Source organism: Prinia subflava, chromosome 7, assembly GCF_021018805.1.
Source record: "Prinia subflava isolate CZ2003 ecotype Zambia chromosome 7, Cam_Psub_1.2, whole genome shotgun sequence".
Classification (NCBI taxonomy): Eukaryota; Metazoa; Chordata; class Aves; order Passeriformes; family Cisticolidae; genus Prinia; species Prinia subflava.
The window spans coordinates 1,279,289-1,294,980 of NC_086253.1; the positions used below are offsets into that span (position 1 = coordinate 1,279,289).

At 51.9% G+C, this 15,692-nt stretch overlaps 1 long non-coding RNA gene across 1 annotated transcript; it reads right to left on the bottom strand.

The window, feature by feature from the left end:
* Positions 1-200: 200 nt before the first annotated feature.
* Positions 201-13,753, bottom strand: LOC134552562 (uncharacterized). Its single transcript, XR_010080900.1, has 5 exons — positions 11,053-13,753; positions 10,626-10,801; positions 6,523-7,227; positions 1,786-2,049; positions 201-942 (listed from the first exon to the last, which is right to left on the bottom strand). It is a non-coding gene; the product is annotated as an uncharacterized LOC134552562 (long non-coding RNA).
* Positions 13,754-15,692: the final 1,939 nt, after the last annotated feature.

The window sequence follows — 15,692 nt, forward strand, 5'->3', positions numbered from 1 at the left end:
CTGCCCCATCCGTCCCTATCCCATCCCTATCCCATCCCTATCCCATCCCATCCCATCCCATCCCATCCCATCCCATCCCATCCCTATCCCATCCCCATCCCATCCCATCCCATCCCCATCCCATCCCATCCCATCCCTATCCCATCCCATCCCATCCCATCCCATCCCATCCCATCCCATCCCATCCCAATCCAGTGACAATGAGGCCACACTCCAAATCCTGGGAGCGGTTTGAGTGGGTTTTTTTTCTGGGCTCATCCGTGCAAAAATCACAATTTTGGGGCTGATTTTCCACTTTTCCCCAGGTCCCTCTGGAGACCTGCTCCACCCTCAGCTCCATGAGGACAACAGCAGGGAGGAATTCCAGGCAGGAGAGGACGGAGCTCCGGATCACGGATCCCACCACCACTCCCAGGCTTCCCACCCCGCTCCCTGCCAGATCCATGACTTTGTTCCTCCCCCTTCGGATCTCTCAGCCCCTCTCCATCCCCGCATCCATCTCTCCATGAACATTCCAGCCGCTCTGCTCCCGCTTCCAGGGAAAGCGCCGTGCTCCGGCGCCCCTGGGAGCAGGGATTTGCCAGAGCAGTAGCTCCCGAGAACCTCGGGATTGTCCCGGCCCGGAGCTCACGCGGCCACGGCCGCTTATCCCTGGCTGCTGTTTCCCATTACAGCCTCCCGAAAATGAGCGGGATACAAGCGCTGGGATTCCAGCCGGGATTTTGGGGCCTCCGGAGCTCTGAATCGCTTCCAGCTCCTTCTCCTCCGGACGTGGAGAAATTCCCGCTCCCGGGCCCTTCCCTTCCCTGCTCCTTCCTTGCCAGAAAGTTCCAACCAGCCCCTCGGCTTTTCCCATCCCAGATGCTTGGGAATGGCTCCGAAGATTTCCCGAGGTTTCTCAAGGCCGGGAAATGCAGACGAGCTCCATCTCTCCATAGGCTCCTAAACGGGAATGACGCACAACTGTAAATTCGGGAATACTTGACATTCCTGAAGAATCCTGTCCTTCCCAGAAATGGGAATTGTTTCATCCCTGTTAAATTGAATTTGAACCTGGTGGGGGATCTGGATTTTTCCAGGGACAGTTTTGGGAGCAGTTTGAAGCTTCCCATCCTGTATCCTGGTTTTTGTGGGGTTTTTTTTTTTTTTTTGGAGCAATGGATTCAGAGTGAAAATTCATCCATTCACTGTTGATGAGGTGCATCCATTTCATTCAGCATCCAGGAATATTCCAAAGGGAGAAAAGGCTGCTGGGAATATTCCTGGGAGGTCTGCGAGTCCCAAGGTTCCTCTGCTAAAATCTCAGCGAAATTGCTCGGATCTGCAGATGCCCAAAATTTTGGGCCAAGAAAAGGACACGGAGGGGCTGGAGCGTGTCCAGGGAAGGGAAGGGAGCTGGGAAGGGGCTGGAGAATTCCTGAGGGAGCTGGGAAGGGGCTGAGCCTGGAGAAAAGGAGGCTCAGGGGGACCTTGTGGCTCTGCACAAGTCCCTGCCAGGAGGGGACAGCCGGGGAACAGGGACAGGACACAGGGAATGGCTCCCACTGGGAAAGGGGAGATTGGGCTGGGATCTTGTGCAGGAATTGCTGCCTGGGAGGGTGGGGAGGGGCTGGGCTGGAATTCCCAGCTTTGCTGTGGCTGCCCCTGGATCCCTGGCAGTGCCCAAGGCCAGGCTGGATCCACCTGGAACAGTGGGAGGTGTCCCTGCCCATGGAACAGGGTGGGAATGGGAGAATCCTTAAGGTCCCTTCCATCCCAAACCACTCCACAATCCCATGCCTTTACCTCCAAGACTTTGTATCCCATTTTTCTTCCCTTTAAAAGCCATTCCTGAGTTTCTGGGATAGTGGGGATGTCGTGCACTCAGAGATGGAGGGATTCCAGGAAGGAAGGTGCTTTCCTAAGGGCAATCCGATGGGAACACGCGTTGGGATTCAGCCACAGCTGGTGTTAATTCTGACAGGGACACATCACGGCCCTTTTTTCTTTTTTTTTTTTTTTTTTTCTTCCCAGGATTAAATGATGCAGAAATTCAGGGAATTGTTTCCACTGGGAGAAAAAATAAAACCCATAAAAACAGCGCTGAGGCCTTTTTGGGAAAAGAAATTAAAAGTAAAATAACGGAGTCCTTTGGAATTCCCGGTTTCAAAAAGAATTCCTGGTGTCAGCATGGAATTGAAACAATTTCTTGAGAGGATTAAAGGAGCTAAAAGCAAAGCAAAGCACCTTGGAGTGGAACAAAACATTCCAAAATCCAGAGTCCTTTGTTCCCCAGAAAAAAAAAATAGGGACAAAATTTGGGGCTTTTTGAACAGTTCAGCTGCAGCTCTGTCCATTTTTTGCTGGGAAAATCGTGGAATTTTAGGGATGAAGGTGAATTTTGCTGGCACGGGCAGCGGGGTTGAGGGTGATGAGGAAGTGAGGAGGGAATGAAAGCAGGGAATTGCATCCATGTCAAAGCTGTCCTGGAAAGATGAGGAATTTTGCTGCCTTGGCAGCAGAATATTTCTCCCAGTTCCCTGTCTTCCACATGGAAGAAGGAAGGAGAAGCTCAGAGCCGGAGGAAATGGGATCATGTAATCATGGATTGGTTTGGATTAGGAGGGAATGAAAGAGGATCCAGAGCCAACCCAATCCATGGGCAGGGACTCCTCCCACCATCCCAGATGGATCCAGCCTGGCCTTGGGCACTGCCAGGGATCCAGGGGCAGCCACAGCAAAGCTGGGAATTCCAGCCCAGCCCCTCCCCACCCTCCCAGGCAGCAATTCCTGCACAAGATCCCAGCCCAATCTCCCCTTTCCCAGTGGGAGCCATTCCCTGTGTCCTGTCCCTCCATCCCTTGTCCCCAGTCCCTCTGCAGCTCTCCTGGACACCATCCATGATCCATGGACCCCTCCGTGCCTGTCAAGCTGGGAATCTGAGGATATCCTTGGCTGCCGGAGCATTCCCAGAGGGAATCCATCCCAGCTGTGACCACGGTTCAGGATTCCCTGGAGGTCCTGGCACTGCCAGCTCCGTGCCAGGCACAGCTCTGCTCTGCTGGAGCAATTCCCTGGAACACGCATCCCTATTTTTTTTTTTTTTTTCTTTTAATTCCTGCTTTTTTCCTCACATTTTGCTCCTTTGTCCTCGGATGAGGTGCAACCTTCGCACCCGGCCCTGGAATGGGGTGAAAACAATTCCAGAACAAAAGGGGGAAAATTGTTTATCCCTGAGAGCCAAATCTTTCCTCAGGCCTTGGAATTTTTCCCCTGATTTCCAGATAAACACCAGCAGCTTTACTCCATGGTCTGGGCATCCCTGGGATCGTTTATCCCATTTTTGGGAAGGTTTGGAAGCTGGGAGGAGGAAAGGGAACAGATACAGATGACTGATGGATGGATTTTTTTTAGGAAACTCCCCAGGATCCTGATTTGGAAAACCATGGAATCATGGAGTGGTTTGGAAGGGATCTTCAGGATCATCCCATGGGCAGGGACGCCTTCCACTATCCCAGGATGCTCAGATTTTATTCTGCTGCTGGAAAAGCCTGGGAAAATCACCCGCAGCACTGAGACTGGAATTGGAATCTCCTCCCAGTCCTGACTGGAAAAGGGCAGGAGAATTCCTGCAAAAGGATGGGACTGTGGCTGCCCCCGGATCCCTGGAAGTGTCGAAGGCCAGGCTGGAGAGGGCTTGGAGCAACCTGGGAGCGTGGGAGTCATCCCTGCCCATGGCAGGCCGGGATTAAATCATCCTTAAGGTCCCTTCCAAGCAAAACCATTCCACGATTCCAGGAATTTTCACCAAACAGGGATACCGGGATCAGGAACTGTCAGGGAACAGTCACACCTCGGAGGTGAATTATCCTGGAGACGCTGACAACAACCCTGGAACAATCCTGGGAAAGGAGCCCCTGGAATTGCTCCGGCACACGGTTTCCTCCCCTTTCCCACTGTTGTGTCCCTCTGGAATCTCCTCCGGAACCGTGGAATGGTTTGGGATGAAAGGCGCCTCGAAGATGATCTAATCCCAACCCTCAAAAGCCTGGAAAATCCCTTGGGATGGCTCCTTTCCCTCCCTTTCCCTCGCCCTTTCCAAGCCCTGCGGGGAAAACGCCGCTTCCCTCCCGGAGAGGGAACACTGGGCACGGAGCTGCTTCCAGAAATAACCGCTCTCCTCACTTCCCACCCTAATCTGTTTTTCCCTTTTCCATAAAAACAACACGGATAAAACAAAGCCCCCTTCTCTCCGCAGCTTTCTCCCGACCCAAACACAGAAATCCTGGTGCCTCCGAGTCTCACGGAGCAAATCCAGGCCGGGAGCGGCCGCCAGGACTCGGTGCCACCTCCAGAGTTTGGACACTTCTTTGGATTCACCTTCCCGAGGCTTTGGATTTGTTCTTGGATCCAGAAATGTGAGTGGATACCCGGAGCCTCAGCAGGGAAAGGTCATTTCCACTCGTTGACATTCAGGCTGTCTCTTTTCCAGGGATATTTATATTCCAAGAGCATCGGCCTGGCTCAGGAGAGGCTTCCCACCCCGTCAGGATTTCTGGGAACGGGGGAATGGCCACACCTGGAGGGACGGGAGGTTTTGGCAGGAAAACAATTCAATCCCAAGGCGTCTTCTCCTCGTAGCTTTTCCCGGGGATTGGACGGGAGCCGTTGGCTGTTCCAGGATAATTCCCGACAAAAGGGGTTTGTGAGCTCGCGGCTCCCGTGCCAGAGCTTCTCCTTCTCCCCACTCAGGAACTTCTGAGCCTTCCCACGGATTTCAGCTCCCACTGGGGTTGCTCCAAAGCAGCGGGAAAGGTGGGAATTGTGTCCCTGTGCCCTGCTCAGGTGATTCCCCGTGGGAATCAGAGCTGCCCCAGCCCTGGGGCCAACAGCAGAAGGACGTGGAGCTGCTGGAGAGAGCCCAGAGGAGCCGCGGAGCTGCTGCAGGGCTGGAGCCCCTCTGCTCTGGAGCCAGGCTGGGAGAGCTGGGAATGTTCCCCTGGAGAAGGGAAGGCTCCAGGGAGAGCTCAGAGCCCCTGGCAGGGCCTGCAGGGGCTCCAGGAGAGCTGCAGAGGGACTGGGGACAAGGGATGGAGGGACAGGACACAGGGAATGGCTCCCAATCCCAATCCCAATCCCAATCTCAATTCCAATCCCAATCCCAATCCCAATCCAAATCCAAATCCAAATCCAAATCCAAATCCAAATCCAAATCCAAATCCAAATCCAAATCCAAATCCAAATCCAAATCCAAATCCAAATCCAAATCCAAATCCCCATCCATCCGCTCATCCTCTCTTCCTCATCCCATTGAACACCACCAGGGAGGAATGGATATCCCGATGTTGTATCCCATTATCCCACATCTGAGCATTCCCAAGGCACCTCTGAGCTCCATCCCCATTTTCCCAAGAGGGAGGAACAAAATCCAACCAGACGGAAGTGGCCAAATGAGGTGAGGACCAGGGAATGGTGCCAATGGAATCTGGCGGGATGAAGGATTCCCATGCTCCTCCCGCTCTGGCAGAAATGGGAATTTTCGTAGGATTTTTAGGATTGGTGATGGGAGGACTCTCTCAGTTCCCAGAAAATATCTGGGGAGAGTCCATTCCCATCCCATCCCGTCCCGTCCCATCCCAGTGGAATCAAGGAATCATGGAATGTTACGGGGTTGGAATGGCCCTTAAGGATCATCCAGTCCCGACTCCCTGCCATGGCAAAATGGGAATTATTTGGGATCCTGGATGTGCCAGAAATTCCCAGAGGTGTCACACAGTCCCTGTCCCTGGAAGTTTTCCAGGTCAGGCTGGATAAATCCCTGAGGAATACAGTTTTGGAAGCTGGACGGGACACCTCCTGAGATTCCTTCCTGCCTGAATTATCCCTGGGAATTCCCAATCCCAGCACAACTTCCTCCTCCATCTGGACCTGCTGAATCCCACAAATCCCAACACCTCCATCCCAAAAAACTCCGCTACTTGGCTGCCATTTTCCGTTCCTTGCCTTATTCCCTGTGATTTTCCCTAAACATCCAAGAAACTTGGGATAAATTGGATTGCTCTGACCGTGCCCTTTCCACTCTTCCCTCCAGGATTTTCCAGAGCTTTGCCGACCCAACCCAGAGAATTTTGGGATGTGAAACCTCTGTGTTCACTCCTGATCCAAGAAAAACCTCGGACCAAACATCTCCGGCTCCCCCATCAGCCGTATCCCATTCCTTCCTTGTTTCCCATCAAAATCCCCCTGGCTCCAGGAGAAATTCCCCGATTCCCAAAAATCCTGCACCTCTCTCCCTTCCTTCCCTAATCCCTAAAACAGCAAAGCATTTGATCTCTTCCCTTTGGAAAATCCAAAGGGATAAACCCTTGGAAAAGCTCCCAATCCAGGTAATCCTATTGTTCCTCCTCTCCCTACCTGCCCCAATCCCGGTGTTTTCCCGGATCCCAGACATTCCGGGACGAGGGAAGGAATTTCGGCTCCAAACCCATCTCTATTAAATTCCCCCCAATCCAAAATGCCCGGAAAACAAAGCCATGGTTTTACCTGATTTGGATGTTCTTGGCACGGGATAACGGCCTGGGATTTTCCGACTGAATGGACTCCTTGTAACACCAGGAATTCTGAATTTTTTTCTTTCTTTTTTTGGAATGTCCACCGGTTTTCCCTCCTGCCAGATTTCCTGAGTAATGCCGGAGCACGGAGCCAACTCCCGGCTTGTTTGGAGTTCTGGAATCCTCCAGGAAAGGGAGACAGAGGTCCCACGTTTCTCTTGGAGGAGGGAAAGCTTCCAAGGGCCGCTTTTTGGAGGGATCCCATCCCAATCCTCCAGGAATGACCTCATCCCACTAATGAGGAGTCGGCTTCAGGCTGGAGGGAATAAAGGGCTCCTTCTGCCTCCGGATCTCGGAGGTTTGGGGAGAGTTTTCCAAGCGAGTTCTCCCGGATTCCAGGTTTATCCGTCCTTTTCAAGGGACAGCTCTGTGGTCATGGATTCTTGGAATATCTCAAGCTGGGAGGGATATTCAGGGATATTCCAGGTTTATCCGTCCTTTTCAAGGATAGCTGTGTGATCATGGAATTATGGAACATCCTGAGTTGGGAGGGATATTCCAGGTTTATCCATCCTTTTCAAGGGACAGCTCTCTGATCATGGAATCATGGAATATCCTGATTTGGGAAGGTTATTCCAGGGTTATCCATCCTTTTCAGGGACAGTTCCAAAGGGGAGGTCATGGAATTATGGAATATCTGGAGTTGGGAGGGATATTCCGGAGTTACTCATCCTTTTCAAAGAACAGCCCTCTGATCATGAAATCCTGGAATATCCAGAGCTGGGAAGGATATTCCAGGGTTATCCATCCTTTTCAAGGACAGGTCTAAAGGGGAGGTCATGGAATCCTGGAATATCCAGAGTTGGGAGGGATATTCCAGGGTTATCCATCCTTTTCAGCACCTTCTTTCTCTCTAGCTCTGAGCTCTTCCATTTTTTTCCCTTCTCCAGGGGAACATTCCCAGCTCTCCCAGCCTGGCTCCAGAGCAGAAAGGCTCCAGAATCCTGGAATGCTTGGGGTTGGAAAGACCCTTAAATCCCATCCCATCCCACCCCATCCATGGACAGGGACACCTCCCACAACCCCAGGGTGCTCCAATCCCAATCCAACCCGGCCTTGCCGAGTCCCCACATTCCCATTTGAAGGTGTTATTCCATTTTTTCCTCTGTTTTTTGGGATAACGAATCCAACTGAAAGGGCCTTTCCTTGCCCACACTCCTGCTCTTCCCTCTCCCTTTCTTTTTTTCATGGATCTCCACCAAAACCTGAGCTCATCTTGGATTCATTCCCCCACTGGATACCTCAGCTCCAAACACTCGGCAGAAGAGCAGCATTGACCTTCTCCTGTTGGATTGGGAGCTCCCCTCCGGCTTGGATACCAATCCTGTTGGAATTCTGCCCTCTGAGGAGGATCCACATGAAAAGCAGGACCAGGAGTCAAATCCTGTTGGATTTGAGGGCCTTCCAATCTTCCCGGTGCTCCCAAACCCTCCCTGACTCCCTCACTTCCAGCTGGAGACAGCCAGAGGCTGTTGAGGCTCTCCTGGATTTCCAGGAGCTAGGATGAATTCCAAGGGATGCAGACAAAACTCAGGATAAACCCCCAAGGATCCCAGAACTCCTGGGAAGTTTTGTCTCCATGAACATCCCACAAAGGGAATCAAGACAGGGAATCATTCATGGATGTTGGAGCTGGGGTCTGGATACCGGAATTGGCAATTCCCGATCAGCCGTGGGAAGGTTTCCCAAAAAAAAAAGCATTGGAAAGCTCGGGATGGATGCATTTGGACTGCCCAAAAAGCGGGAGAAATGTTTTGATTGGATCCAGCTCCAGACTGGATCTTGGCTCACACCTCTCTCCCAAAGAGAAGAATCCATGGATTAAATCCGAGAGAAAAGAGGGAAGCGAGTGCTGGATGATCCCATTGTCCCTTCAAAATCCTCCGCCCTCGGAAAAAAGATAGGAAATCATCTCCAAAGTTTGGAGCTTTGGAAGTGTTTGGATTCAAATCCCGATATTTTGGTGGAATTCCAAGGAGGGGAGGGGAGGGGAGGGGAGGGGAGGGGAGGGGAGGGGAGGGGAGGGGAGGGAAGGGAAGGGAAGGGAAGGGAAGGGAAGGGAAGGGAAGGGAAGGGAAGGGAAGGGAAGGGAAGGGAAGGGAAGGGAAGGGAAGGGAAGGGAAGGGAAGGGAAGGGAAGGGAAGGGAAGGGAAGGGAAGGGAAGGGAAGGGAAGGGAAGGGAAGGGAAGGGAAGGGAAGGGAAGGGAAGGGAAGGGAAGGGAAGGGAAGGGAAGGGAAGGGAAGGGAAGGGAAGGGAAGGGAAGGGAAGGGAAGGGAAGGGAAGGGAAGGGAAGGGAAGGGAAGGGAAGGGAAGGGAAGGGAAGGGAAGGGAAGGGAAGGATGTTGGACTCCATGATTTTTAGGGTCTTTTCCAACCTAACCAATTCCGTGATTCCAGAGTTCCCTAATTTTATATTCTGTCTGTGGACTTGGATCCTCAGATTTCTGGGAATAAGTCAGGGCTCTCTTGGGAAAACACCCTGGACTAAAATCTCTGGAGCTGGAATGTGTTCCCTGAGCTAAGGTCAAGGCTGAGGAGCTGGAGTTTCATCCCTGGATTTTGGAAGCGGGAAAAATTTCCCCGAGCTTTATTTCATGTAAAACGCATCCATGGAGAGACCGTTAAGAACAAGGAAAAGAAAATGAAAGGAGAATTTAAAATATCAGAAGGAATTTATGGAAATATGGAAGGAACAACCCTCGGGATGAGAAATCCAACTGCTCCCAGGGAACACCCCGGCTTTTCGAAGAACATGGATTTCAGAGAAAAACGGATGAATTTCCATGAAAAGAGGATTCTGGATGCCCTTAGGCCTCATCCCGCCTGGATCCATGCTTGGCTCGGCCTGTGGATCACTGGGCACTGAGTCACTTCCTCATGGATGCAGGATGAGGTCCCTGGGGGGAGAGAATTCCTGCCGGGAGCCGGATTTTTGGGATGGCGACGTCAGTGGCTGAGCCAGAGCTGCTCCGGGCCCATCTGGTTGTGATTTCAGGAATGGCAAAGATGGGAAGGATCCCTGGCAGGGAAAGGCTGGGAGGCTTCCCAGTGGGAATGGGGGCCTGGGAGGGAGATTGGGATCCATGTGGGAAATGCCAGGATAGAGGAAAAATTCCCTTTTCCTGCCTCCCTCTCTCCATTCCTTCCTTAAATGGGTGAGAAATTCCTGGAAGCAGCTCCAACATCGCCATGGCTGCAGCAGGAATTCTGGGCTTGTGGTGCTTCCCTGGATTTTCTCCATTCAGGGAAAAGTCTGGAGCCTCCTTAGGGAGAGCAGCTGGAATCCTGGTTGGATAAATGTGCTCCACAGAAATCTTGGAATTTGTGGCCGGGAGAGGAGTTTCAGGATGGAATTTGAATCCCAAACCCCGGCAAAAAGCTCAGGCACGGCCAAAGGAAGAACAGGGATGAGCAAGAGGTGGGAATGCCACATCCCATTCCCACTGGGATGACAGGGAAGGGAATTGCACAATCCCACGACATTCCAAAGGGCTTCCAGCTCGGTGTGGCCATTCCCAGGAACAACGCTCACCATCCCTCATATCCTCATCCGGAGAGGGGTGGCGGAAGTTCCGTCATTCCCAAAAATCCCTCGGCTTGGAGCTTTCCCAGGGAGCCAATTCCATGCAGCAGCTGCTGAGGGATATTGGATTCCCTGGTTCCAAGGCTGGGAATGATGGCAGGGAAAGGGGATGGATGGATTCCGGAAGATTTAAGGAATGTCTCTTATTTTTTTTTTTTATTCTCTTTTCCTTTTTTTCCCATTTTTTTCCCCAGGTTTTATCCATGCAGCTCATTCCAAGCAGACACTTGGACCCCGTCAAGCTCCAGGCTTTGGATGCTCCGGATGAATTCCCATCCGGATGATCCAAGGATGGAGAATATTCCCTGGAAATGCCACTTCCAGTCAGACTTGGATCAGCCAGAGGCTGTCCAACGAAATATCCTGGAGCAGGGAACCTCTCCTAAGGAATTTCCCGGGCTCTTCCCCGAGCTGGGTTTTCCCTGGATTCAGCAGGATGGGATAAGCATACCTGGAAAGTTTATTCCCACTGGAATATTGTCCCTGTCCTTGGAATTCGATGGTCCTTGTAGTCTCCTCCCAAGCCAAACCATTCCAGGATTCCATGGGCTCTCCCTGCTCGTTCCTTCACGGAATTCCCACTGCGGAGCATCTCCAGGGATATTTTCCTTCCGCATCCTGATGAAGCTGGAAAGGGAATTGTGCCATTAGGATTTTCCTTAGGGAGGTTTTCCAGCATCTGAAGGAAAGGGAGAGGCTGAGAATTCCAGACAATATTCCCAAATCCTGTCGTTTATACGGAGCATTGTTTCCCTTTCATCCCATAAATTCCAAAGCTCTACTCCACCCATATTTATTCCATTATCAGATTCCCTGCGGGAGGAAAAGTGGGAAGGAGGGAGGGAAGAAGGGAAAAGGATCAATTATCCAAACATCACCTTCAGAGAGATTCCAGGATCTGGGAATTGCTGTGGATCTGGCTGGAACTTCAGGGAAATATATCCCTCATGGAAAAAAGGGGCTGTTCCCAGTTCATCCATAGGTTGCTGTGGAGGAGGGAAAATGCTCCAGGATTCTGGAGCCAGACTGGGAGAGCTGGGAATGTTCACTGGAGAAGAGAAAAATCCAGGGAATCCTCAGAGTCCCTGCAGGGGCCCCAGGAGAGCTGGGGAGGGACTGGGGACAAGGCCTGCAGGGACAGGACACAGGGAATGGCTCCCACTGGGAAAGGGGAGATTGGGCTGGGATCTTGTGCAGGAATTGCTGCCTGGGAGGGTGGGGAGGGGCTGGGCTGGAATTCCCAGCTTTGCTGTGGCTGCCCCTGGATCCCTGGAATGGAGCTGTTCCTGCATCCCAAGGATTTTCTGGGAGATGGGAAAACCTGGCAGGATCCAGAGATCCCTGGAGTGAGGCTTCTCCTGCATCCCAAAGATTTTCTGGAAGGTGGGATAACCCAGCAGGATTGCCCCTGAATCCAGAGATTCCTGGAGAGAAGCTGCTTCTGTATCCCGATTTTCTGAGTGGGAGCTGGGACAGCCTGGCAGGATCCAGACATCCCTGAAGTGGGGCTGTTCCTGCATCCCAAGGATTTTCTGGGAGCTGGGATAACCTGGCAGGATCCCTGGAGCGGGGCTGTTACTCCTGCCCTGGGATTCTCCGGCTCTGTGGGAATTTTTCAGGCTACAATTCCCCCTTTTTATCCCACCGGGATTCTCCTCCCTCATCCCCAATCCCGGCTTTCCCCCACTCCCAAATCCTCCTCTCGCTCCTTCCCATCCCAGCTCCAACCCCTTCTCCCCATCCCGCTTTGAGCCGAGCGTGTTTTCCTTCAGGAATCCGCAGCCTAATCCAGAACAAACAAAACATTCCCACAAAACCTCCAACTCCATGAACTCCTGCCCCGGCCTTGACCGCGCTCCCTCCTCCCCTCTCTTCCCAACCCCCATCCCAATCCCGCTTTTCACCGCCTCGCTGAGGTTTCCAGGAAATTTTTTCTCCCTGACGAAGGGCTCTTGCAAAAAACTCCGGAATTTTTGGGCAGCCGCCGGGGCTGGGATTGATGGATTCACCTGGATTTGGGAGCGGTGGGGCTGGAGCTGGATTCACACAGGCCGGAGGTGGAGAAAATCCCCGGAAAAGCAGGAGATCCTCGTTCCTATGGATTTTAAGGGGTGGAGCCCTGCTGCAGGGAACAGCTGGGTTGGGATCGGGAGAATGGGAGGAAAACTGGGATGAGGCTGTTGGAGCAAATCCCACGATTCCAGCGGCTCCCAGGTCACTTTTCCAGCATTCCCGAGGAATCGCTGAGATGGTCCCTGTATTTTTGGATAAGGACCCTCACCCCCCTTCCCAAATTCAATCCCTAAAATGTTGGGATTGGAGAGGGAGTGGGGGATGTTCCCTTTCCCACTGGGATTGTCACTCTTGGGTGTCTCAGATGGGAAATGTGGAAAGGGCTCTTCCAGCTGTATCCAGGGAAAAATTGGGTGGTGAGGATGAGGAGAATCCTCTGCATCCCAAAGGTGTGTCCCGGGAATGGTTTGGGTGGGAAGGGACCTGGGAATTCATCCCATTCCATGGGCAGGGACACCTCCCACCATCCCAGGCTGCTCCAAGCCCCGGTGTCCAACCTGGCTTTCCCCAGCACGAAGGGAGCTGGGATGCAGGAATTCCAAGGATCTGGGATGTAGGAATGCCGGAGCGATGTCACAGCATGGGAACTCCATGTTTTTTATGGATCAGAAGGAATTCCGACATCAAAAATGGAACAAAAACCGGGAGGAAAGGGCAGCAAAGTCACAAATCCTGAAATTCCCATTTCCTTTCTTTTCCTTTCTGGATTAAACCACCCCTGGCTCATCATGGGCCGTGGTTTTTTATCCAAATTATTTTGTGGGATTTCTCTTCCCTTTTTTTTTTTTTTTTTTTTTTTTTGGAAAGGTCACGGAGCCCTCAGTGTCAATGAATCCCTGTCCCAGCTCCAGAGCGGAAAAATTCCCTCGGTGTCCTCAGGAGCAGGAATTTGTTTATAAACCCCGGGATAGAACAGCAGCAGGACGCTGCTGACTCATTCCCAACGTGACTCATCCCGAACCATCCCAAATCCTTCCCCTCCGGCTCTTCCTGGCCTCCCTCCGGGTTTTTTTTTAGGCTCCCGAGCCTCACTCCGACCCCTGGCATTTGGGATCGTGCCCTTGGAATTGCAGTGCGGTTTTCCAGCCTGGTTCTCCTGAGGGTGGAGTTTGTTCTGGAGGAGATTCCCGGCCAGTGGCACCTGAGGATCCCACACTGGAATTCCTGTTTTTTTATGGAGGCCATGAGTGGAGATGGGGGAAAGTAGGAAGGATGTGGAGGGGTTGGAGAGAATCCGGAGGAGGCCCCAGAGCTGGAGCCAGGCTGGGAGAGCTGGGAATGTTCCCCTGGAGAAGGGAAAAATCCAGGGAATCCTCAGAGTCCCTGCAGGGGCTCCAGGAGAGCTGCAGAGGGACTGGGGACAAGGGATGGAGGGACAGGACACAGGGAATGGCTCCCACTGGGAAAGGGGAGATTGGGCTGGGATCTTGTGCAGGAATTGCTGCCTGGGAGGGTGGGGAGGGGCTGGGCTGGAATTCCCAGCTTTGCTGTGGCTGCCCCTGGATCCCTGGCAGTGCCCAGGGCCAGGCTGGATCCCCCTGGGATGGTGGGAGTGTCCATGGATGGGGTGGGAATGGGATGGGATTTAAGGTCCCTTAAATCCCAAGCCATTCCATCATTCCATGAACTCAAATAATCTTCATTTATTCATATCTCTATATATTATGATTCTATGGAATTTGATTTGGACTGGAACCAGAGGGAGGAACCAGAACTGGAATTAAGATTCCACAGGTTGGAATTCCCTGGATTTCACCTGGAATAAGGCTGAGAGGGGTGAACTTACTATTTTATCCACGGAAAATTATCCTGAAAATCTTTTCCCTTTGGAAAGCTGAAATTTGACTGTGATGAGCTTCCATACCCGGAGGTGCTCCGGAATGCTCCGACAGGGAAGTTTCCTTTGGAATGTTATCCTAAAAAATCCCTCAAGGCCCATGGGAAGGCGCCTGAACTCCTTCCCTTGGATCTAGGACACAATCAGGAATTTGGGAATTCCTTGGAATTAGGAAACAGTCTCAGGTCAGTTCTCTATGTCTCAATTCCAGGAATTCCAGCTGCTTTTCCTGCCCCTTTTCCCTAAAAATGGGAGTTTCTTAATTCCCGATGTCCTGGAGGAGCAAACCTGCAGCTCCAAGTATGGAAAAAAGCTGGAATGTCGTGGATTTACCCATTTTGGACACTTTCCTTGGAATTTTGGGTGGTGATCCCATCTTTCCCTCAGTTCCACCTCTACTTTCCCTGGGATGGCTCCTCAGGAAATGTCGGGAAGAGCTGGAATTTGGGAATTTCTACCCCAGAGCTGAATTGTTTCTACCCAGGTGTGACTTCCCAGCTCTGCTTTGATTCCGCCTCTTTTCCAAAAGAATTTTTAGGGAGAAGCTCCACGGGATCCATCAGAGGTGTGGAATAAATGATGGAATTCCACCTTGGAATTGCCCTGAGGTTCCAAAATCGGGAATTTTCTCTTTCCAAGGGAAAACCAAAAGCTCTTGGAGAGGGGAAAAAAACGAGGTTGGGCTCTCCCTCCTCAGGCTGGGATTTAAGGAGAATCCTGAGGGAATTTGGCCCAGAATTCCGACTGAATGGAGCAATTTTATGGATTTAGGCACCTGGGATGAAAGGGAAACCCTTGGTTTGGCCATTCCCAAAAAAACTTCATCCTGGAATTCTCTGTTCCACAGGAGACACCATTCCAAGATGTCACCAGGAGCTCCCGGGCTCCATCCAGCAGGAAAAGCTCCCGGCTCCGTGTTTTTCCCTTCCCCACCCCACTGACCTTTAAGGACAATTCCAAAGCTTTTCCAAACCCTCTCATCCCAAAAAACCCGAGCCTCCGGCACCAGCCCTGCCGGCATCCGCCAGGAGAGACTTCCAAGGTTTTTTACGGCTTCATAAAGTGGGGATCAGGGGGATTTTTCCACAGGAGCTGAGGAGAAAGGAACGACTTTCTCTGCTCCTTTTTCTCCGGGTTTTTTTTGGAATTTCGCTCCCTTTCATTTGGGGAAGGAGGATAAAAATAACCCCTGGATTTGGAGCGCTTTTTCCCTAAAAAACAGAGCGGGATTTGTTGGGGAATCCCATAAAATTTTTTGTTCCTCTCTTTCCCTCTCTCGAGCCCTTTTCCGCTCTAATTTTATCCAGATGCTTTTCCTACTAAAACCCCTCCCTTCGGATTTTCCCTTTTTCTCACCCCCACAGCTGCCAGGACCTTTTTCCTTGATTTCTCTCCCATTTTTCCGGCGATCCCTGAAGATCTTTGGATTCTTCCCTTCCTGAACTCTTTCCCTCCTTCCAGGCCACAGGAACCCTCTGGAATGGAACAATCCCTTTTCCATGGACACTCCTGGTCATGGAGCAGAGAATTGGGATTGGGGAAGGAATGGACACTGGGACTTGGAGAAACCTGGGATAGTGGGAGGTGGCCCTGAATGTGGAATGGAGG